The 24187-nt window shown below is 53.6% G+C and overlaps 1 protein-coding gene across 1 annotated transcript in view; it reads right to left on the bottom strand.

Moving 5' to 3' along the window:
* Positions 1-20427, bottom strand: part of TMEM150C (transmembrane protein 150C) — a 73511-nt gene extending 53084 nt beyond the window's left edge. The window contains exon 1 of the mRNA XM_080830728.1: positions 20327-20427. The gene's annotated coding sequence lies outside the window, so the exon portion shown is untranslated. The remainder of the gene's footprint in view (positions 1-20326) is intronic.
* Between the last annotated feature and the right edge of the window lie 3760 nt (positions 20428-24187).

Below are 24187 nucleotides of genomic sequence, written 5' to 3' on the forward strand. Positions count from 1 at the left end.
GCCCCTCCAAAGCTTTGTGGCTATTTAAAAGCACCCCTGCTACTTTTAAATCTTTTAATTTACTGATGCAACTTTATTTTTATAGTGGTATAAAAGCAGGCTGGTATAGTGAAACAGTGGTCTAGAATTCAATCCCAGCTCTGCCTCTATTGGACTGTGTTCTAGTTTATTTTTTGGAAAAGCAGACTCCTATACCTACCCGCCTTCTGTCCTTGCCGTGAGGTTACCATCACACGATTATTACCTAGCACACAGCTTGGCACATCCTAGAAACGTAGTATGATTTATGCAAATTACATAGGTTTCAAGCTTCCCTTTCTCTCTATTTTCACTGGTTTGCTTACGTCACCATTTACCTTTTTTTTTACGTTTTATATGTTTATTAAAAATATCTTAAAATGTCTACAGATACACATCAGGGTAGAGTAAATGAGTAATTGAATTAAGGTTGTTAGCAATGAGATTTTTAGCATGAGATAAAGTGATATTATAACTCAAAGATGAACTAAGGTATTAAGCAAATCCCTTTGAAGTTAAATTTAAAACAATATTAAATTTAAAACAGAAATATTAGCTTGCACTCATGATTTTAAAAAAAATCCATATTTCCATCTCAGTCCACTGAAAATGCCTCCAAGCAGTTATGTCATTAACAGTAACAGTCCTAGAGAAAATAGATATGGGACCCAGCGGTGGGTGCTAAGCACCTACAATCAGACGTATTATTTTAATTTTTTTTTCATTTACTTTTTTTAAAAAAAAGATCTATTTATGTATTTTATGGGGAGGGGCAGAGGGAGCCGGAGAGAATCCTCCAGCGGACTCGCGGCTGAGCACGGGGCCGAGGCAGGGCCGCACCCCAGGACCCTCAGATCACGACCGGAGCTGAAATCCAGAGTTGGCGCTTCGACGACTGGGCCACCCCGGCGCCCTTCACGTCACCCCGTCTCCTGCTCTGGGTGGGACACGGCTGCGTCCGCGTGAGCCTCCCGCGCTGGGCTGCGGCTCCTGAGCGAGAAGGCGCCGGTTCCCTCGCCCGGGGCCCCCCCCCCTCAGATGCACCCAGGAGACGAGACGGGCCGGAGCCGGGGGAGGGGACGAGACGGGCCGGAAGAGGGGGGGAGGGGACGAGACGGGCCGGAGGGGGGGAGGGGAGCAGACGGGCCGGAAGGGGGGGAGGGGACGAGACGGGCCGGAAGGGGGGGAGGGGACCAGACGGGCCGGAGGGGGGGAGGGGACGAGACAGACCGGAGGGGGGGAGGGGACCAGACGGCCCGGAAGGGGGGAGGGGACCAGACGGGCCGAAGGGGGGGGAGGGGACGAGACGGGCCGGAAGGGGAGGGGAGGGGACGAGACGGGCCGGAGGGGGGGAGGGGAGCAGACGGGCCGGAGGGGGGGAGGGGACGAGACAGACCGGAGGGGGGGAGGGGACCAGACGGCCCGGAAGGGGGGAGGGGACCAGACGGGCCGAAGGGGGGGGAGGGGACGAGACGGGCCGGAAGGGGAGGGGAGGGGACGAGACGGGCCGGAGGGGGGGAGGGGACGAGACAGACCGGAGGGGGGGAGGGGACCAGACGGGCCGGAGGGGGGGAGGGGACCAGACAGGCCGGAAGGGGGGGGAGGGGACCAGACGGGCCGCGGCACCCGCAGCTCCGCGCCGGCCGGACGGTCTCAGTCGCTGCCGCGGAGGCGGGAATGGGGCCTCGGGGCCGCGGGGGACGCGCTCACGTCGCAGAGACCCGAGAGCTGCCGCGGGCGGGGAGGAGCCCGGCCCAGGCCGCGCCGCGATGGCCGCCGAGCGCCGGGACTTGGACGCGCCGGTTCCGGCTCCCGCTTCCGGCTGCCGCCGGGCTCGGCGGGGGGGACGCGCTGCGCTGCGGGGGGGGGGGACGCGCCGGCGCGGGCGACGAGGGTCACGAAGCCGAGACGACGGCCCGGAACAGCCGCCGCAGCCGCACCCGCGCCCGGGGCGTCGGTTTGGCCACGTGCGGTCGGGGCAGTGCGCGGTGGGACGGCGGCTGCCAGGAGGAAATGTCCGTGTTTTACTTTTACTTTTTCACGTGTAAAACAGTGCGGTTTCCCTCCATGCCCAGCTAACCAGCTTCTGACACCCCGTAAACAGTCGGAGTCTTCGTGAGCTTTTTTTTTTTAAGATTTTATTTATTTATTTGACAGAGAGAGAGAGATCACAAGCAGGCAGAGAGAGAGGAGGAGGCAGGCTCCCCGCTGCGCAGAGAGCCCGACGCGGGGCTCGACCCCAGGACCCTGGATCACGACCTGAGCCGAAGGCAGAGGCTTCACCCGCGGAGCCCCCCAGGCGCCCTTCATGAGCATTTTTAAACAGCACCTGACCAAGCTCTAGATTAAATACAAGGACACGCAGACACGTGGACAGAAGCTGCTCAGTGTTCAACAAGAGGTAGGATGGGGGGGGTGGAGGGAGGGGGAGGGGGGAGGAGGGGAACCCAAGGTAGACAAATACGTGGGCCCAGCAGGGCATTTTGGTGTGAGAACCAGGAAAATGAGAGTAAGAAGCCAAGACTGTGCTCAGGTGAGTGGGCAGGAAAAGTGTACGTTAGAGGGGGATTGGGAGAAAAAGAGGAGATAAAATAAGTAGATAAAACAATGGATAGAATGGGTTCCCGTTACGCACGGCCTTGAATGTCACCAGTACTCGGGTTTGGTCCCACAACTAAGACACTTCCTCAGGGGCCTCCTGGATGGGGAGACCCCATGGAGGAGAACTGCCGCGAGGATGAACAGACGGACTCGGGAGGAGACGGCAAGCGGGACACCGCGGAGGACCGGCCGCAGCGCTCTCCCGTCTGAAATCCTTATCACTGCACGTGACCTTCAAAATCTGTAATGCCTGGGAACCGACCGGAGCGACTTCTGTACCGCAAACGGGGGGAAAGAGCAGGCAGCCGGTCTCAGCCAGGAACAGCCCACGGTTAGGCCCCCTTTGAACCTGATATTTTATTTTATTTATTTTAAAAGATTTTATGTATTTATTTGGCAGAGAGAGCACAGGCAGGGGGAGCATCAGGCAGAGGGCAAAGCCGGCTCCCTGCCCAGCAACGAGCCGGATGTGAGACCAACACTTTGGGATCATGACCTGAGCCAAAGGCAGACGTTTAACCGACCGAGCCACCCAGGCGTCCCTGAACCTTATATTTTATATCAGAGTGAGCGTGAGTATTTTTATTAAAGAGCCCCCATGAAAGACACCCTACCCTACCTGGGCTCTAGAGAATGTGAAACAGAAGGAATTACCATCCAGTAAGACGGGGAAAGACACATTACTGTTAAGTATTTCAGAGCGTTTGATCCTTGGCAAGACTTCATGGAAAAAATGTCACCTTTACCTGAGCAGCAATCTGAAAAGCTGTCCACGTGTCACACCAAGAACGGGCACGTACAGAGCCCAGACCCTCGGACCGCCAGGCGCAGCGAGTTCTCACAACCCGAGGAGGCAGGTACCACACGTGTCTCCACAGACGCACGGAGGATAACCTGCCCAGCGTCACACTGCGGGGGGTGCCGGGGCCAGGACTCGGCCCAGGGGCCCGACTCCAGAGCCCGAGGCCCAGCATCACACGCTCCGCCGCTGCACGTCCCACTGCCCCTCGAAACCACTGACGAGGGGAGTAAGAAAGATGAATCTGGTTTGCCTCGCAAATACTTGCAGAATTCTTACCTGCCGGGCTTCGTGCCTTGTACTGAGTTTCGAAGGATGGATGAACCACAACCCCTCCTGTGGGGAAGCCCGCGGCCTAGTCAGCAAGGCGGACACACAGATCCATTTTACTGACAAACAACAGAAACTCGAAGCTTCCGTGAATTAAGCAACTCATCCGAGCGGGCAGCCGGAATCGAGGGCGGCGAGGCCGAGACTTAAAGGCCGTTATTAACATCTCCGAGTGTAACGCTTATTCTCAGGAGTGTTGTCACTTCCTTGTGGTGTGGCAGAAAGAAAAGAAAACACGACAACAGTACCACCAGCAGGACAGTACCACCAGCAGGACAGTACCACCAGCAGGGTTCTCCAGGCTGGCCGAGCCGCAGCAGAGCCTGGTCGGGTAAGAAGGAGACCTTACAGGAAGCCACTGTGATTCGGGTGCAGACAGGCCAATGAACCACACATTGGTCCAACAGTTGCAAAATGTTTCATTTCAAATACAAAGTGTCGTATCATTAATAATTTTTGCTAAAACTATTTCAGGTGCTTTGGGTGAGTCACTCATACTGGACCACTTTCCTTAAGAAAAACCAATATAAATCCTTGTGGGCTGAGAAGCTGAGTAGGGCCCAGTAACTAACTGATTAAGTTCCCCAGTAACTAAAACTATTTTTCAGGGCGCCTGGGTGGCTCAGTGGGTTAAGCCTCTGCCTTCAGCTCAGGTCATGATCTCGGGGTCCTGGGATCGAGCCCCACATCAGGCTCTCTGCTCAGCGGGGAGCCTGCTTCCTCCTCTCTCTCTGCCTGCCTCTCTGCCTACTTGTGATCTCTCTCTCTCTACCAAATAAATAGATGAATAAAATCTTTAAAAAAAACACAATTTTTCATCTTCCCATCTGCCCCTCTCATACCCGCTAAAGCAGGACTAGAATCCTTCATTAGCAATGGAAGGGAACTATCCAAAACTACTTACCTGAACCAGCCTATGAAATTTTTTTTTAAAGATTTTATTTATTTGACAGAGAGTGAGACAGCGAGAGAGCGAACACAAGCAGGGGGGAGTGGGAGAGAGAGAAGCAGGCTTCCCGCAGAGCAGGGAGCCCGACGTGGGGCTTGATGCCGGGACCCTGGGATGGTGACCTGAGCCGAAGGCAGACGCTTAAGGACGGAGCCCCCCAGGCGTGCCTGAAATGTGTTTCACCAACTGTGTGTGGCCCGCGACGGCTCCTCCGTGTGAACAGCTATTACAGCATGATGTTCGCTGCCAGGTCAAGGGCAGCAAGCACGCGTCCTCCGCTGCCTGCACTCACCAGGGCCCCGAGCCTCGCTTCACTCCTTCCCTTCTCCGACCGGGCTTGACCGGCGGCAATGGGACCGGGGTGGAGGCTGCTAGTCACTACCTGTGACGGGCGGGGGATGATGAAGGAGCCTCCCGGGCCCCCAGAGAACTCCTGTTCCAGCTTGTCGACCAACGGAACTGAAGGACACGAGGTTTGCTCACAGGGAGCTGGGAGGGTGACCAAGGAGATTAACAGGGATTTGCCAAACACGCCCTGGGAGCCCAGCGCCACGGGAGACCAGGCGCAGCGGATGTGACCAAGGACCGGGCCAGAGTTCACCAGCATTATTAAGATAAAAATGGAGTGTCTTTACATAAAAATGTAGGGGCGCCTGGTTGTCTCAGTCGGTTAAGCATTTGCTTGGCTCAGGTCATGATCCCAGGGTCCTAGGATCGAGTCCTGCATTGGGCTCCCTGATCAGTGGGGGGGTCTGCTGCTCCCTCTCCTCCCTGCTCCTGCTCTCTCTAGCTATCTCTGTCTCTTTCTCCAATAAATACATAAAATCTTTTAAAAAGTCAAATTTATTTTTAGTAAAATGTAAAGTATTTTTAAATCTTTACATTGGTCATGCAAGGGGCAACAGCGGGTGGTGGAAAAAGGGCGTCAGGGCACGTCTTTTCCAGCCGCATCTCTCAGCATCCTGCGACCCAGCCCCTCTGAGCGGCTGGAGGCTCCCCAGGCTGCTCGGCTCGTCTGCCAGGCTCTGTGCCACCTGCCGAGAGTCCACAGAGGAACGCAGAGTCCTCGCCCCGAGCTGCTCACTGTCCATCAGGAAAGAAAGCAGCACCAGAGACCGGTACGGGGGGTTGGGGAGCTCCAGAGGGAGGAACCCACCTGGCACTGAGGGCAGGGGGTGGGCAACCAAGGAGGAAATGACCGTGGGCTGCGTCTGCAGGGACGGGGAGGTCTCCCATGCGGCCGCAGCAGGAGGAAGGCGAGGGCTCCAAGGCCTCCACCCGCTGTGCATGCAGAAGGCCAGGGCTGGCGGTGCTCAGAGCAGAGTGGGGGCAGGTGCCAATCGCGGGCATGACCCACCGTCGCCGAGGAAGAGCCCCTGGAGGCCGGTCTCCTCGGCTTTTACAACAGAGAAGGGGGCTCACTGCAAATACTTTAGAAGGTACAGGTCAGGGAAAGGGTGAAAAGTATTTAGAATTCCACAACGGAGAGAGATAACCACGGTTAACATCTTGACGTGCAATCTGTTTGTGTGTGTGTGTGTTTATACTAATAATAACTTCAAAAATGGAATCATTTAACAATAGGGTATATACCTACAAGGTAGTAATACTCTGCCTTACAAGAGGAAGGAAATTCCAACACATCCTACAACATGGAGAGACCTCCAGGACGTCATGCTAAGTGAAATAAGCCAATCATAAAAAGACAAACACTGCAGAATCCCACTGACACGAGCTGCCTGCACTAGTCAAATTCAGAGAGAGCAGAATGGTGGTTGCAGGGACTGGAGAAGGAGGGCAAAAGGGGAAGTTGTTCAATGGTACAGTTTCAATTTTGCAGGATAAAAAGAGTTTTGGAGGTTGGGTGCACAACACCATGAGTAAACTTACCACCACTGACTGTGCACTTAAAACTGGTTAAGATAGTGACTTTCTACTATGCGTGCTCTACTACAAAATTAAAAAAAAGAAATAAATTTTAAAAAGAAAATCAGTTAATAAATCTGTCTTAATATCTTTTAACTTATTTTTGTGATCACCTTTCCATGGGATTGATACACACACACACACACACACACACACACACATATATATGTATCTCCATTAATATTCCAATATTTCAGTATAGTATTGTTGGCGGATCTATCTTAATTTACTTAACCTAAGAAAATTATTTTTGTGGACATAACCTGTGGGTGCTTGGCTAAGGGGAGGGGCCAGTAAAGGGCAGAGGTACATGACCCAGAAGAAAGAGGATTATCAACACAGCAAAGGACCCGAAGGAAGGATGAGGAGATGGCATTCGGGGTTCAGGTAATGGACTGGCCTTAAAGATGTGGAAAAAAGGAAACCACATCCTCTGAGGATCAAGGGGACTCCATGTGCATTTCCAAGAGCCGGAGCAGCTGAAGGAGGTCAGAGACTGGACGCCTCCGCGATGCTGAAGCGGCGGAGGGAATAGGGTGTGGGACAGCTGGAAGGGTGCACAGGGACGCTCAGAGAATGGGACACCGAGGCTAAGATTTCTGAGGTGGAGAAGTACCAATTGCGCAAGAACCTGGGTGGAGGCCTGGGAGTGAACGGCTACGCTTTAGCTGGAGGTGAACTTACTGAAAAGGTCCGGTGGATTTTGAGGCCAGATCTATGGTCCGATGATCCAGGATGACTGCCGTTGCCAAGAGTTAGGACAGGAGCTGGGGAGGAGGGGAGGCAGGGAAGACGCAGAGCCGGGTCCTCAGTGACTCAAGAAATGAACGAAGTGCCTGGGAGCTGGACAGAGAGCAGTGCTGAGAAAGTGTGGAAGGTGGTTCACCGTGTTTGGCCTTAGACTTGGTGACGACACGCCTTTCCATGCCGTGACCCACAGAGAAGAGCGAGAGAGAGATCAGCCAGAAGGTGAGGGGCTTTATTAAGCGTGGATTCCCTGGGTTGCAGAGGGAAAGAATGGGGGGATTCAAAAGAGGACCAGAAATGAAAACGTTAAGAAGCCATGAAAACGCAAGTTACGATATATGGTGGGGGGCGGTGAGGGAGGGGGGTGTGAGAGGTCTTACTGACACAGTAAGATCGCAGAAGAAGGAGGAGGTCACAGGGCTCCGGACGCCGGTGGATGGCCAGGCTTGAACAAGAGAGAGAATGCAGGACCCAGGTCTAGTTTCAGAAAAGTCGTAGGAAATGCTATTAAGTTTGCAGAGAGACCGCGTGCTCGGAGGCTTCTAGTTCTCAGAGCACCTTCTCACGTATCTCCAGCTTCCTTACCACGACTTCTTTTTCTCCATAACACATTTGTCGTACGCTATACTATTTCCTTATCTATCCATTTCTGGTTGGTCTTCTCCTAAGACTATAAAGCTCCCGGAGGGCAGGCATGCGTCTGCTTTGTTCACTGCTCTATCACCAGCACCTAGATATGTCTGCATATAGTAACACCTCAATAAATCACGTTGAATGAATAATCAAGTGAATGAATAAATGACAAAAACCAGTTAGGATGAGGATATCCCATGAGGTTTGCTAAAACTGCAGCAAGGGCCTCCCTCAGGAGGGAGCTACCTTAGAGGGCTCAGTGGTAAAGGGACAGAAGATGCGGGCCAGGGCCTCCTCCCAGGTTGTATCTGTTCTTTTGTTCATTTTCCGCTTCTTAGATGTGACTGTTCCTTGTGATCCTACAAGGCTCAACTTGTGTGTCAGTGTCTCTTAGAAACCCTCTGATGTCTCTCCTCTTCTCTCCAGGACACCCACCCCCCCGTGGGTGCTCTCGAGGCACCCAGGGGCTTTTCTCTCCACATTGCGCTTCCTCTAACGTAGGATCACTATTAATGTGCCGGCCTCCCCCGCCGGACTGAGGCAGCACGGCTTCCCGCAAACACACAGGCAGACGTCTACAGACGCTCGCTGGGTATATAAACGGCAAGTACCGCCCATGTGAATCGGCTCCGTAAGAGACTATATTTTCCTTCTTTGAAGCTCAGTTTTGTCACACAAACATTTGCACTTTGGCCCACTGCACAAGGGGACTCCTGGTGCAACCAGGTAGGAAACAGCTCAGCTCTCCACACCAGAGATCAGCTGGAGTCTTCATCTCTAAGATCAGAGAGGGGTCCGCTGTCTTTCATATGCCCCGTCCCCCGCCAGCGGCGGACCACAGGCGAGCCTGTCCTGCCAGCCGGTGATGCTCCCAGATGACAAAACGAAAGAGCACCCCAGGAACGTCTAAACAATGTCTGATTTGGGGTGCCTGGGGTGCTCGGATGGTTAAGCGACTGCCTCTGGCTCAGATCATGACCTCAGGGTCCTGGGATCCAGCCCGGCATCGGGCTCTCTGCTCAGTAGGGAGACTGCTTCACCCTCTGCCTCTGCCTCTCTCTTTCTCTCTCTCTCTGTCTCCCATGAATAAATAAATAAAATCTTAAAAAAAATAAATAATGTCTTCTTTGGTTTGAAGCGCAGCCTGGATTTTTATAGCTTTTCAAATGATTCTATTGTACAGTCAGGGTTGAGGGGCTCTACCCCCAGCAACCACACGTCTTCTCCTGGTGTGTGGCGCTGTCCAAGGTAGCCGCTCCTCAAGCACTTCTTCACCCCGATGTCCGCCCAGGCCGGCCCCGGGCAAGGGTCAGTGGTCAAGGGTCAGTGGTCGTCTGAACTACGCAGTGGAAGGGCGCTGCACGTGGGGCAGTACCGAAGCCACAACACACAGTTAATTGCACTGGATGAAACCACAACTTTGTGTTCAATCTGAATAAAACGGCGTTGTTCCAGAGCCTCCACGTGACTATTTAAATTGCAATTAATCCAGATTTTTAAAAATTTTAATTAAAAATTCAGTTCCTCAGTTGCACATTCAGTTGCTCGACACAGAGTGGCCACCATATGGTACGATGCGGAAAGCAAATATTTCCATTACCGCAGAAAGTTCTAGTGGTGAAGGCTAACAACAACCACCAATCCCCTTCTTTTTTTTTTAAAGATTTTATTTATTTATTTGCCAGACAGAGATCACAAGTAGGCAGAGAGGGAGCCAGAGGGAGAGGAGGAAGCAGGCTCCCCGCGGAGCAGAGAGCCCGATGCGGGGCTCGATCCCAGGACCCTGAGATCATGACCTGAGCCGAAGGCAGAGGCTTAACCCACTGAGCCACCAGGCGCCCCTAATCCCCTTCTTCTGAAAGGAACCTGTGGCTATATTCATTTTCTGTTAATCAATGGTTTGCAGAGGGTAAACAAACTGAACTTCTGGTCATTCCCTCTGAGCAGCCACACCTGGATGAGAGCGGCCCTTTATACGCCTTTTCCAGAATGAGAACGAAGACAGGAATTCCAGGCTCTCATGAACAACAGTTCTGAATAGTTCCATTATATGTATTAGGGCAGCGGTGGCTTTCCAACTTTTTTGGCCAAGACTGATAGTAAACAGAAGTATTTAATATCACAGTCCGATGTACAGATATATATGTATATAAGTAAAAAGAAATGTTTCAGAAATCAGTATTTATCCTTACTACAAATTCTGCACTTGGATGTTTCCTTTATTATTCTATTCTACTGTATTTTCTGTTTCGTTATAAAAATTAATCTACTCCTCTGTTTCCTCTGTTTTCACAGCCCTGCTGACCCACAGCTTGAAAAACCACTACCTTCTTTTTTTTTTTAAAGATTTTATTTATTTATTTGACAGACAGACAGAGATCACAAGTACGCAGAGAGAGAGAAAGGGAAGCAGGCTCCCGGCTAAGCAGAGAGCCCGATGTGGGGCTCGATCCCAGGACCCCGGGATCATGACCTGAGCCGAAGGCAGAGGCTCTAACCCACGGAGCCACCAGGCGCCCCTGAAAAACCACTATCTTAAGATACAAGTTGGACACAAGAAACTGGGACTCGCCTGCACAGCTCAGAGTTAATAGCCAGCATGGTAATAATTCACAGCTAACATCTATTAGGCCATTACTGTGTGCCAGGTGCTGTGTTAAATGTCTTCTATTCATTACCTTATCCAGGTTTCATAATAGCCCACGGAATTGGTGTCTGAGAACTGGGGAATTCCGGGATTTTATGCTATTTGCACAAGTCATGGATGCTGAAGAACACCCGGGGTTCCTGGGTCAGGGACAAAGGACTGTGTTACTCTCAGCGACAGCAGTAGCTAGAGTACCCGCATTTTCTTGTAACAGTCCTCCAGCTCCGACGTCTGCAGGTGTCACAACGAGGGCCACGTGACCCCTGCACACACAGGCAGGAGCATTCCTGGAGAGGAAGGCCGCCCTGCGGACCCGCGTCCATCATACTAGATGGAAGCATGCCTGCCCGTTGCTGGAGGGCAACGCTACCTCTGTCGTCCAAGACTGTTCGCTACACACACATGCTGGGAAAGACAACCCAGGACAAAGGCGCAGCCAGTGCCTCCCTTCGTAAAGACCCGTCAAAATGCAGGGGACGCGCGGAGGACCGCCTCCCAACAGTTGGCACCACAGCACCGATAACAGCTTAAAAAGGATTAAGTAACTCATTCAAGGTTACACAGTTAGTGACCAGGCCTACACGATACCTAAGCCTCTGCTGACACCTGCTTTCACAGCCCGTGGACAGGGCCACAGGAAGGGAGAAGGTATCAATCACTCATTTAGTCATTCGGATGTGAAATCTGCTCCCCCGGGGACCAATCCACTGCATATAATCTGTGACAGCCCGTCCTCCCACATTTTCTTCCAGGGTCCCATAAGAGTATCATACGAACAGGGCTGATCAACTTCTCCTGTAAAGAACCAGATACAGAAGACTGTCAGCTTCACGGGCCAGATGGGCTGTCTGAACGGCCAGACTCTGGTAGTGGCGCAGAAGCAGCCCCAGGTGATATGCCACCATGGACAGGGCTGCGTTCCAATAAAACTTTATTTACAAAATAGTTAGCCAACTTCCCTCCCCAGACAACCCAGACGGATACAAAAAATAAATAAATAAATAAAAATTACATGATATAATCTCTACCTGCAAAGAAAGAGTTGTTTGTTTTTTGTTTTTTTTAAAGATTTTGTTTATTTGTCAGAGAGCAAGCATGAGTAGGAGGAAGAGAAGAGGGGGAAGCAGGTTCCCCACTGAGCGAGGAGTCCAATGCGGGACTCGATCCCAGGATCCTGGGATCACGACCTGAGCTGAAGGCAGAGGCTTAACCAACTGAATCACCCAGGCGCCCCAAAACAATGACTTAATTGGAAAGGACAAGGTACATGTGCCACAAGCAAGCAAACCAGGAGACACCTGAAACGGAACCGAGCCTAGGTTCAGCATCAGAGTCCCGTGAAGTCAGCCCGGACAGACAATATGTCAAGAACTGGTGTAAAATATTCACAGGCTAAAAGTAGAACGGAGCCTACATATCTTTCTGTGATGACTGTGGTCATGCCACGACTCTAAGAAATAAATTATCTGACTTCCTAAGGCTTTCCTAGCTCTTAGAAATGCTCAGTGGGGGAGCAGTTACCAGAACAATCCTCTTTAATTTCCCAGGTGCTGAAATGAGTTAAAACCTGTGTTATGAATAAGGAGGAAGTAACAGTGAAGAAAAAGTTCCTCTGGGTGAGGGATCATGCGAGGGAGGCGCAAATATTGTCCAATGGCTAATAAAGAACACCGCTGCTGAACTGCCAAATTTGTGGCCCTACCAGTAAACGCTTACTTTGTTCGATGGCCTCATCTTAAAAGATCACCATGTGCTACTCTTTGATCACAACGACGTCCTCTCCCCAAATCAGTTAATGGGAAAACTTTGTCTTTATTTTTACATGCATACATAGAAAATCAAAATTTTGGCATGCAAATGGCAACCCACTCCTTTTCATACAAATCAATCGTTGTGCCACATATAAGCTCAAAATAAAATGGAAAAACACCAATCAAAATGTCATAGAAAAAATAATCAGTTTATTCAGGAACAATTCTATTAGCTATTAAAATTACAGGGCAATAAATCCTGTTCTTGTGAACTCTGTGCTGTCACTGACAAGCCTGGAAAATTTTTCAAAATTTTCTAAGTCTAGGGCATGTGGGAACATAATGCCACAAGAAAGAAAAACCGTCTCCCATAAGTTCATATTCCTGCCACTGCATGCAGGTATTTTAAGTTGCTCGTGTTTCTACGTAAATACATTTTAAGTTTTAGTGAAAAGTAGAATTTAGGAATTCCAGGAGATACATTTCCACTAGAAATTCCAGAACAATTACATTACAGAATTCTAATTTACAAATAGTCCAGGTGCAGTAAAAAATAGTATTTCTATTTGAAATGGCTTTACAATGGTATCAGTATTTCTTAATTAACACCTTTCAGTGGGGCGCCTGGGTGGCTCAAGTCAAGCTTCTGCCTTGGGCTCAAGTCATGATCCCAGGGTCCTGGGATCGAGCCCCGAGTCGGGCTGTCTGCTCAGCGGGGAGCCTGCTTCTCCCTCTCCCTCTGCCCTATTCCCTGCTCTCTCTCGCTCTCTCGTTTTTGCTATCTCAAATAAACAAAATCTTTAAAAAAAAGAAAAACCACCTTTCACTCATAAGTCAATAAACTGAAAGATAATTTGAAAGACTATTTTATTAACCAGACCAGTTTAAATACTATAATGTCTATTTTGGTTATGTACAGATTTCTTCTTGTTTTTTTGTTTCATTTTGTTTTTTGTCTGTTTGTCTTTTGCTTTTGTTTTTTGTTTTTAAAGATTATATTTATTTATTTGGGAGGGAGAAAGAGAGCATGAGTGGGGCTGGGGGAGAGGCAGAAGGAGACGGAGAAGGAGACTCCCCCCTGAGCAGGGAGCCCCACGTGAGGCTCGATCCCGAGACCCCGAGATTATGACCTTAGACAAGGCAGATGCTTACCTGACTGAGCCACTCAGGTGCCCTGTTTTTCGTTTTTCTAAGTAGGCTCCATACACAGTGTGAAGCCCGACAGAGGGCTTGAACTCATGACCCTGAAGTCAAGACCCGAGCTGAGACCAAGCGCCGATGCTTGACTAACTGAACCCCCAGGCGCCCGCTTTTGTTGTTTTTTTTTTTAAAGTAATCTCTACCCCCAGCGTGGGGCTTGCACTCACAGCCCCAAATCCCATGCTCTACTAACGGAGCCGGCCAGGCTCCCCTTGTTATGTACAGTTTTAATTTATGCCTTAAAACTTCCAATTGTTGCCATCTAAACTACTTCTGTGGTAGCTAAGTCATTATAAGTGTAAAAAACCAGGAAGAAGTCTACTTTGTTAATACATGAAATGTCTGATGAACAGTAAGGCTCTGCTATTTTTGGAGACATTTGTGTTTACATTCAGTTGAAAACCATTATAATTCATTATAATTACTGCAGAGTTAAATAACACCATTTAAACTGCAGGCTGATTTCCTCTACTGCCATAGTTAATCATAATTACTTCTTTTTTTTTTTTTAAAGATTTTATTTTTATTTATTTATTTGACAGACCGAGTGAGAGAGTATAAGCAAGGGGAACAGAGGGGAGTGAGAAGCAGACCCCCCGCTGAGCAGGGAGCCCAATGTGGGACTCGATCCCAGGATGCTGGGATCATGACCTGAGCCCAGGGCAGACGCTTAACCGACTGAGCCACCCAGGCGCCCTCACAATGACTTCTTAAGCTTTGTCTACACTTGCCTAAAAGTATTACACGGCCTCCAGTGCATTTTCAAAGACCTTCACTGTACTCCTTTGTACTCCATGGGTAAAGTCTGTACCCGTCTCCAAAGGTGGATGCCTCTGAAGCTTTGAACGACATCTGAATGCCTCCAGGACATTCTGGAGTTTTTAAAGAAGAAAAGTAGCCGTGACGACAAGCTGTTTCCTCTTCTTGTCTGCCTGGTGAAGTCCATGGACATGTGGTCACTCAAATTTAGTTTGACCTTTAGGGAAAACTGAAATCCTCCTTCCAAAATGAATTTGGTTTTACTTTCTAGATTGTACTAGGTGAGGGGAAAAAAAAGTTCCAGCCTCAATTTTAAGACCACTCCTTGTACATAAAATTCTTTTTTAAAAAAGATTTTATTTATTTATTTGACAGAGAGAGAGAGCACACAAGCAGGGGGAGCGGCAGGCAGAAGGAGAGGGGGAAGAAGACTCCCGCTGAGCAGAGAGCCTGACACGGGGCTCGATCCCCGGACCCTGGGATCATGACCTGAGCCCAAGGCAGATGCTTAACCGACTGAGCCACCCAGGTGCCCTGTACATAAAATTCTGAAAACAACACTGTTTTCCATTTATTATATTAAAGTGAAATCAAAAGGTACAAACTTCCAGTTATAAAATAAAGTCGTCTTGGGGATATAATGTAAAGTATGGTGACTTCAGTTAATAATACTGTATTATGCATTCGAAGGTTGCTGAGAGAGTGGATATCAAAAGTTCTCATCACAAGAAAAAAATCTGTATCTATACGTGGTGAGGGAGGTTAACTAGACTGACTCAGTCCTTTTGCAACATATGCAAATACCTAATCATCATGGTGTACATCTGAAAGTAATATACTGTTATATGTCAATTACAAATAAAAATATATACGTATCACGAAGCACTTACAGGCAAGAAGTGATTCCGAAAAACAATTTAGAATGTAGTAAAAAGTGGGAGATCTATGGGATGGACCTTACCTATTCAGACCATTTGGGACGATTTGCTACAAAGCAGTGGGCAGAAGTCAGCGAGTGGTTAGGAAGGAAGGAAGCCCGCACGGTCTGTAGTCAGTCTTTGGGTAATTTGCGTTTCTTTGGTCCCCAGGCTTCCTGATCCAGGGCACTCACTTTCAGGGGCCAGAGGCTGGGAGCAGCAAGGTCTCTCCTGGCCTAAAGACAGTGACTAAACACAGAGTGACTCCCCACCCACCCACCCACCAGGATTCATCTTACTCAGAAAGCGGCTGTGATCTGCTCACTTCTGTGCTTGTACAAGGCTACGCAATGTCTGAGCCTCACAGGTGTGCCGCTGTCCCCTGCACATCACTGTCACACTGCAGTGTGGAAGGTGAGGCTCTGTCACAGACTGCCTAGTGCTCACATCCTGGCTCTCCGACTTCCTGGGATTGGAGGTACCACGGGATCGCGGCGAGGCTCCCAGGACTGTCATGAGAAGCAACGTAATACATGTGACGCGTTCAGCGTGGGGCCCTCGGGAAGTACTCAGTGATTCGCGGAGGCCTTAGATCAATACTTCCCAAAAGTGGGTCCCGAGCCTACTTTCAAAGGCAATATTTGATATCATGATCCAAGAGACACATAAACACTCATATAATAATACTAGAAATAATGACCCTGCTTATATAGTGCTCACTATATATGGACTGGGCATTGCAGAGTCAGGATTTGAGCCCAAGGGTCCTGGTAATGTAGTGCTTTCCGTCGCCACCCTCCCTGCGGCCTTGTATTCGCCGGACGTGGGAGAAGCAAAAATTTCACCCATCACTAGCAGCTCCCACTTAGAGGGACACACAGTGAAAATTCCTTTTCCACTATATATTCCATTTCATTAAAAAACAAACAAACAAAACACTGACCTTAACCTTTTAAATCAATTCCATGACTCAGGACACATGGTTTGAAAAATACTGTAAGGGTGTATGAAAACGTTTTGGAAACATAAGAAGAAAGTTTAGCAAGAACATGTGTCTCGTCTTGGAGGCTTGACCATGTTACTGTGCACGGCAGACCTCAAAAACAATGACAAACCAAAACAGGAGTACATGGAACATTTCCTAAATTCATGAAGCCTCCCCCAGTGGCCTCAACCGCTCCCTGAGGCGGGGGTACTCATTTGTTGGCTTTTTCACAGGATTTCTGTGACTGTTAGACAGGAATGGGAATCGGACGGGAGAACGGTTGTGCATCAGCCCTCACCTCCTACCTCTTCTCCAAACATCACTCCCCTTGAAAAATCTAGAAGCGCAGAAACCAACTTTAAGAATAAATGATTCTATTACGTGCAAGAGAGCAGATCCGAGGACTTGGAAGAACACGTGCTCCCACGGGGCCGAGCATAGAAACCGCTCTGGACGTTGATTATTCTGTGGGCGAGCAAATACATATAAATTAAAAAGGGAAACTTAATTTTTAGAGTGGGCTGGAACTTCAGCATAAAACACCTTCTTTAGAGTAAATGCAAGTGTTTTGGTAACAACAGGATGACAGAGTGAAATTTAATTTCTGGGTCTATCAATGCCTATTTCCACTTTCTTCCAAAGAATAATTGCCAACAGGGGCCCCTGGGTGGCTCAGTCAGTTAATGGTCCAACTCTTCATTTCGGCTCAGGTCATGATCTCAGGGTTGTGAGATCCAGCCCCACGTCGGACTCCATGCTTAGTGCAGAGTCTGCTTGGGATTTTCTCACTCTTTCTCCCTCTGCCCCTCCCCCACAACCACTCATGTTCTCTAAATAAATAAATAAATAAAATCTAAAAAAAAAAAAAAAGAATTCCCATCGAATGTTATCTCTACAGGAAACAGGTAAAGACAGTTTAGAGCTACACTGTCCAGCATGATAGCCACTAGTCCCATGTGGCTATTTAAATTAATTAAAATTAAATAAAAATTAGAATCGAGTCCCTCAATTGTACGAGGCACATACCAAGTGCTCAACAGTCACATGTGGCTTGTGGCCAGCACCTCGGACAAATGATGGAACTACAGAAAGTTTTACTGGACAGCACCAATATAGAGAAAGGGCATTTACAGAGGTTAAAAGAAAAATGCTGATTTCTTAATCGGTAGAAGAATTCCAAGCCCGACTCAGCAGTGCTGGCTTGACCTGCTCTGCGGCCAGGTTGGTCCGCCCAAAGATTCCACCACAATCTCACACTATCATTGCAACTGCTTGTCCGAAATCTCTTCGCATGAAGACTTGCCATCGCCAGAAGCTATCTTTCACCATCCCACCACGCCAGGAAAGGGTATTTGGTGAAAACGACGACTCGTTAGAGTTCTAACTTATAAGCTCGTTTGAAAGTACTTAGAACAATTGGTGAGAAACCATGGAGACACAGGCCACCGGCAGAGCCAGGAGGAGAAGTCTGCCGTTGGAGTTAGGAGGGAGGCACTTCTGCCGTCACGCTCGGGGTAAAACGTTTATTGCACACCAGAGCGTGCTCCTCGCCGTGTCATGAATGTAGGCCCAGATTCAGTAACACTTGGTGTTTGTATCACACTTTGAGAGCTTTAGCTCAAATCTTACTTCAGCCTCTCAGAACCTAATTACCACTGTGGGGTGGATTCTGAGAGCTACAGACTCTGCTGGTGACGGGGGAGACTGAGAGGTCATACGTTATCCTGTCAGTGTCTATCGTGCTTCATTGGTTCCTGAAATGATCCCCAGTGGCCAGAGTTTCGTGGAAGCAAAAGGCTCAAACTGCAGGCCCCGCCGGCTTCTGCGCTTGGGGACCCCAGGCCGACCGCTCCGGGCCCGCTGGACCGCGGAGGTGCGCTCCGGTCCCAGGGGAAACGAAGCCGGGCACGGACAAGAGTGTGACGCAAAGTGCTGTCCCTGTGGATGACCGCGGAGCAGGTGCCGTGAACGGACACCCCGCAAGGTCACGGCACACACGGGTGTGGTGGATCCAGAACAAAGCCTGACACCGGGCCTTCCTGGGTTCGCACAATCACTGCCCGGCGCAACTCCCCCTGCACAAAGCAAACTGTACGAGGCATTTGATGAGAATCTGTGCCTTGCGCCACGGCTACAAAGATACTTGAACCTCGATTTCAACGACCCAGACGGCCTCGTGCTAGCGGCAGACCGAACGCGCGCTTTCCAGCTCCCACCGCGCCCGTCCGAGGGGCGCGTCCCCTTCTGTCTACCATGGCCAGTGCCCGAGCGTCCAACGTGGGGAGCAAACCCAGAACGGACAGGCCCTTGAAGGCCCGAGCTGCGGCCCGCAGAGGAGACGCGCTGCCCGTTAGGAGGCCGCAGCCTGGACGCGTCTCCGGGGCGCGGAGGGAAGAAAGTGCGGGATTTCGCGCACGACGGCGGAGCCCGAAATTCTCGGATGTGCAAACACCGCACACGTGAGCCCCGCAAGTTCTTCCTCAAAACCGGAGAGGGTCCGCTCGCTAACGGCCCCCGCGGGGTCTCCAGAGTCGCCCTCGCCTGCGGCCAGGGCGGCGGGGACCGCCGCGCGCCCCGAGCCCTGCCCGGGTCGGAGCAGAAACGCCCCCGCGGGGCCTCGCACCGCCGTCCGGCCTCGACACCGCGACGGGCCGCCCCTGCTCCTGCGGACGCGCCCCGAGCACCGCCCGGCCCCGCGCAGGCCCCGCGCGCACTGGGCCGGGGGCCGCGGACCGTCCGGGGGCGCTCGGGGCGGGACGCGCGGACGGGAGCGACGAGCACCGAGCCGGGAGCGTGAGGCTCGCGCGGGAGCAGCGCTCCTCTGAGGAGAAAACCGGCCCCGGGCCTCCCTCCGCGCCCCGGAGCGAGTCGCTTCCACGGACCAGCGAGCGGCCCCGCAGCCCGCGTCCCGCCCGCGCGCGGCCGGAGAGACGGCGCGGCTGTGCGGGGCGGGGGGGCGGCGCGGCTGTGCGGGCGGGGGGGCGGCGCGGCTGTGCGGGCGGGGGGGCGGCGCGGCTGTGCGGGGCGGGGGGGGCGGCGCGGCTGTGCGGGCGGGGGGGCGGCGCGGCTGTGCGGGCGGGGGGGCGGCGCGGCTGTGCGGGGCGGGGGGGGGCGGCGCGGCTGTGCGGGGCGGGGGGGCGGCGCGGCTGTGCGGGCGGGGGGGCGGCGCGGCTGTGCGGGGCGGGGGGGGCGGCGCGGCTGTGCGGGGCGGGGGGCGGCGCGCGGGGCGGGGCGAGCTCGTGCCGCCCCCGGTCCCCTCCCGGTCCCCTCCCGGTCCCTTCCCGGTCCCCTCCCGGTGCCCCGTCGCCCGAGCCGGCCCGACTCGGCTAACGGTCAAGTGAGCCGCGGCGGCAGGAGCCCCGGAGGCCGAACCTGGGTCGCTCCCGACCGAGTCCATCGGACGACAAAGGGCCGGGGCGCGCGGCGGGGGCGGCGGGTGGGGACACCTGTCACCGCGCGGGACGGGGCCGCGGCCGGCGGGCGGCGCAGGGGCTCGGCGGACGGACTGCGGCGGCGGCGGCGGCGGGGACCGGGCGCGGGGGACGGGCGGGGGCAGCTCCGGGCGCGGCCGGACACGCGCGTCGCCCCAGCGGGCGCTCGGCCGGGCGGACCCGCGCCCGGGGCGCTGCGGGGCTGGGGCGGGGCGGAGCGGGGCCTCCGCGGCCGGGAGGACCCCGCGCCCCAGCCCCGCGGCAGCGCCCGCCGCCCCAGGTCTCCGCCTCCAAGCTGGGCGCGGAGCCGGCCCCCCGCTGCCCCGGCCCCCCGCTGCCCCCGCCCCCGCTGCCCCGCGCCCCGGCGGAGGAGGGGGCGCCGCGCCTACCTGGTCGGGAGCGGCGGGGCCGGGTCGCCTGGCGGGGCCGTGACCTGCGGCGGAGGCAGCGGCGGCGGCGGCGAGGCGGGCGCTTCCTTCAGGAAGGGGTGGGACCTGCGCGCCCGCCCGCCCCCGCCGCCGCGGCCCGCCCCCCGCTCCTGCCGGGGTCCCCGCCGCGAGGCCGCCCCCGAGAGCCGAGCCCCCGCCCCCCAGGCTCCGGCCGCCGCCCCCCCCCCGGGCCCCGAGTCCTTACCGGGCGCTGCGCCGCGCGGGCACCGCCGAAGCGCCGCGTTCCCGAGCCCGCGTGGACGCGCCCGCCGCCGCCCGGGGACAGGCAGGACGGAACGTGCGACCCTCCGCGCGGAGGCGATTCTCCGCGACCCGCGGGGACCTTCCGGCTGCCGCCTCGGGTCCGCGCCCGCGGGTCTGCACAGCGGCCGGGGCGGCTCCCCCCGCGGCGGGCGCTCGGCCGCGTCAGGGTGCGGGGAGACCGCAGTCCCGCGTCCTAGTGGCCCCCGCGCCCGACCTCGGCCGACCGGGCGCCGCGCCGGGGACCTCGGGCAGCCGCGAGCCCCGCGCCACTGCCCCCCCCCCGCCCGCGCGGACTCCGCTTCCTCGCGGCCCCGCGGGAGGCCCCGCCCCCGCCCCAGGACGGCCGCGGGAGGGGGGCGCCGGGCCACGCCCATCTCCTCGGGGCCGTGGCGGCTCAGGGCACTGGGTTCAAGCCCCGGCCCGACCCCCCGCGCCCCCTCCCCCAGCAGCGCTGCTCACCGGGCGCTGCTGCGTCCCCCCGGCCACCAGCCCGCCGGCCTGACCCTCCCCGAGCAGTGCGGGTGCGGCCCACCTGCTTCAGCGAAACTCCTGCTCGTCGGGGATCCCCTGAGGGTGTGCGCTGGGTCAGCCCGCGCGTGTCTGCGGAGACGGGCCCTCCTCACACCCTCCCCGGGATCCGTGAGTCCCTCCAAGTCCCACCCGCGAGTGACCCCAGCCCGGCGTGAGGACCTCCCCCTCCGTGCGCCTCTCTGCAGTGCCCGAAGGAACCCGCTAGCCAGACCTTCTACCGTCTCCCAGCCCGTTCTCCCCAAAGTTCCGGATCCATCCGAACAGCTCATGACCCCTCCTGACACTGCCCACCAGAACCGCCCGCGGAGGCTTTAAAAGAGTAAAAAAAAGACAAGCGCCTGGTCCCACCTCAGACCCCAGAGTCAGGCCCCGGGAGGAGGAGGGCGGCAGGGAAGGTACTTTCACCAAGAGCCCCAGATGATTTGACCTGCCTATGACGAAGTCACTGCCTTTCTTGGAAAAAGGGTCCCCGATTTATAGAATGTCCTTCCTTTTCCTTTTCTCCACAGGAGGATTGAGAACCCCTGCGCTATGTTTAATTTATTTGAGATGTCATTGTCACTTAGAGTCGGGCCCACTCTTGCTTAAGAAACCAACTTGGATTTGCCAGGCTGGCAGGCTCAGCGCCACTTGCCGGCAACACCCAATCACTGCCACCTTCCTCTCCAAGATGTCCGTCCAGATAAGCCCCAAGTGTGAACTAAACTGTATTCCTGACAGTGATACTGACAACTAAAATATTATGTTAAAATACTGGCCACGAAGGAGCGCTGGTTGCTGTGAGCAGGTCTGTTACTGTCATGAGCATTCTAGCGAAACTTCTAGAGAACTGATGACCAACAAAACGTAACTTTATCTATGCTTTTATCTCCTTGTATTGCTCTTGGAATTGTACCCATTAAAATGTGTTCATTCTGCACTCAATATGACCTGCGCTATTTTAAATCATGTATGGGTGTAAGATCGAAATACTTTCCTAAAACCGGTTGTCTTTTTAAAAAATGTACATAAAGATTCATCCTGTGTTCTTAAATGATTTGTTGACAGTGTTCCAAAACACTTCGGACTTTGAGGAAAGGGCTAAGTACAGAACGAATAGGGTTTAAGGCCTGCCAGTAGATACCAGCCACAGCCACGGTGGGACAGGATGGAGATCATTATGCAGAGACATAATCAGTCCCCGGGACCACGATGAGGCACCGTGATTCTGACACCACGCTACTGACCGGCGTTCCGTGAACAGCACAGGTGTCCACCTGTCTGAGTAGGGGCCATGGCTCTTCTGATATGAGACCTGGTTATCTAACAGAAACCACAACAAAACATGCAGAATTCTAAGAAATTCTGTATTTTGCTCATTTCCTTTCTCTTAGGCAGCCAGTTTGTGGTTGTTTATGATGCAAATCACATCCCTTGTTTGGTTGGAAAAGCAGGGAAGCACGACTTATAAATAACACTGCCCGGGTTCTGGGATCCTTGCTGCGGCTGGAGTTGCAGTATATCTTGTTGTAATAAAACTCTCTGTACCATGAAGTTAGTGCCAGCCACCGATAATTCAAGAAGTCTCCGATAAACAACAAAACTGTGCAAAGTTTGTTGAAATGGCATTTGATCTTTTCCAACATCTGCCCATGAGGGAATCTTTCTAGGGACCATTGGAAGGAGAAAGAGAATACATTTGGCAACAGGTTGTTAAAATGGGAGCTATAGGGACGCCTGGGTGGCTCGGTGGGTTAAGCCGCTGCCTTCAGCTCAGGTCATGATGTCAGAGTCGTGGGATCGAGTCCCGCATCGGGTTCCTTGCTCGTCAGGGAGCCTGCTTCTCTCTCCACCTCTGCCTGCTCGTGCGCTCTCTCTCACTCTCTCTCTCTGTCTGACAAATAAATAAATAAAATCTTTAAAAATAAAAATAAAAGGGAGCTATTATTTCACTTCCATTTGACAGATGACCCACACACGAGTCGTCAGCTCCTCTCACCTTCCAAGCAAGGCGCAGGGCGGTGATTTGGGACTTGCAAGGGGGTGTTCCCTTAAGGTCTCACTTACCTGGGAGATGTCCGAAGGTTGAGGTGGGGGTTGGTGAGGCCGCTTGGGTCAGAGAAGGGTTTCTATAGAGGGACTGAAGGTGTCTAAGAGGTCCCTCCTAGGCACCCCCGCCCCCCAGGGACAGGTCGGAGGGGGCTTTCCTCTCACCTTAGGTCCAGCGACAGGCAGTCCAGGCAGAGCTCTCGGAGAGCCCGGGATGTGTCCCCTGCAGTTTGGGGAACGCCATGGGCCGGTGTCTACCTCACGCTTGAGAAATCTAAAAGGCCAGAGTTGGCAAAAGTGGCCTGAACGCGGGGTAGAGACCGTGGTAGGGGAAGTAATTTAGTCCCACGGGAAACAAGTCTGGAGAGGGGGAGACAGTGTGGGCTTGACTTTGATCCTCCCCAAGAGGCTTGCCTGGAAAGGCAACACCTCCAGAGGTTTGTCTGTGCGTGGCGGGGGCCCAGGCAAGACTGGGAGGCCGCCAGTCAGAGGCAAAATGAACTCGTGCCCACGAAGTGGGGGGCGAGAGATGGCTCGGCAGGGAGGTAGGGGTGAGGGAGGCTTTGGCAAACCTGCCAAACTGCCCACGAGAGAAAGCGTCGGTCGGAAACATCTGCCGGCCCCGGAGAGGCCGAGCCGGCTGGAGCCCCCCGAAGTCTTCCTTCCTCTCTCCGCGGCTCGCTCTTTCCCGCGTCAACCCTGGGCAGCCTCGGGAGCGGGGAGGAGGGGAGAAGCCCAGGCTGGGGGAAACACAGGAGCCGCCATCGCTCCCCGTCACCTCTGGACTATGGAGTTTTTACTGTGACGTGTTCGGTCCTCAAGGATCTAGGCCTGTATTTTCGACTAAAAGTAACCAACCAGAGGCCCTTTTTGTTATTTGAGATCGACCCCAGGAGGCATAAGGCCCACATGGCAGCTCTTCTCAGGGGTGGTCGAACAAGTAGCCCCTCAGGGAGCGCCCACAGGCGCGACAGGGGACAGGAAGGCTGTTTTCCGGTGGCACCGCGGGTCCCGCCACGGCCACACGGCCGCCGCACGCTCAGATACGCTTTCCGCCCTCCGCCTCGCGCCTCGAAGCTTCTGAGGGCGTCTCGTTTTGGCGTCTTCCTCGAATTACCGATAAGGGGCGCACGTCAAGAAAGCCCTTCCCGGGGAAATGCCTTGGGACCGAAGCTCGCCGGCCGGAAGGTGAGAAGCGAGGGTCTCGGAGTCAAGCATCTAAGCGGATCTAAATGTTGGTTTA

Source organism: Martes martes (assembly GCF_963455335.1).
Source record: "Martes martes genome assembly, chromosome: 2".
NCBI classification, from domain to species: Eukaryota; Metazoa; Chordata; class Mammalia; order Carnivora; family Mustelidae; genus Martes; species Martes martes.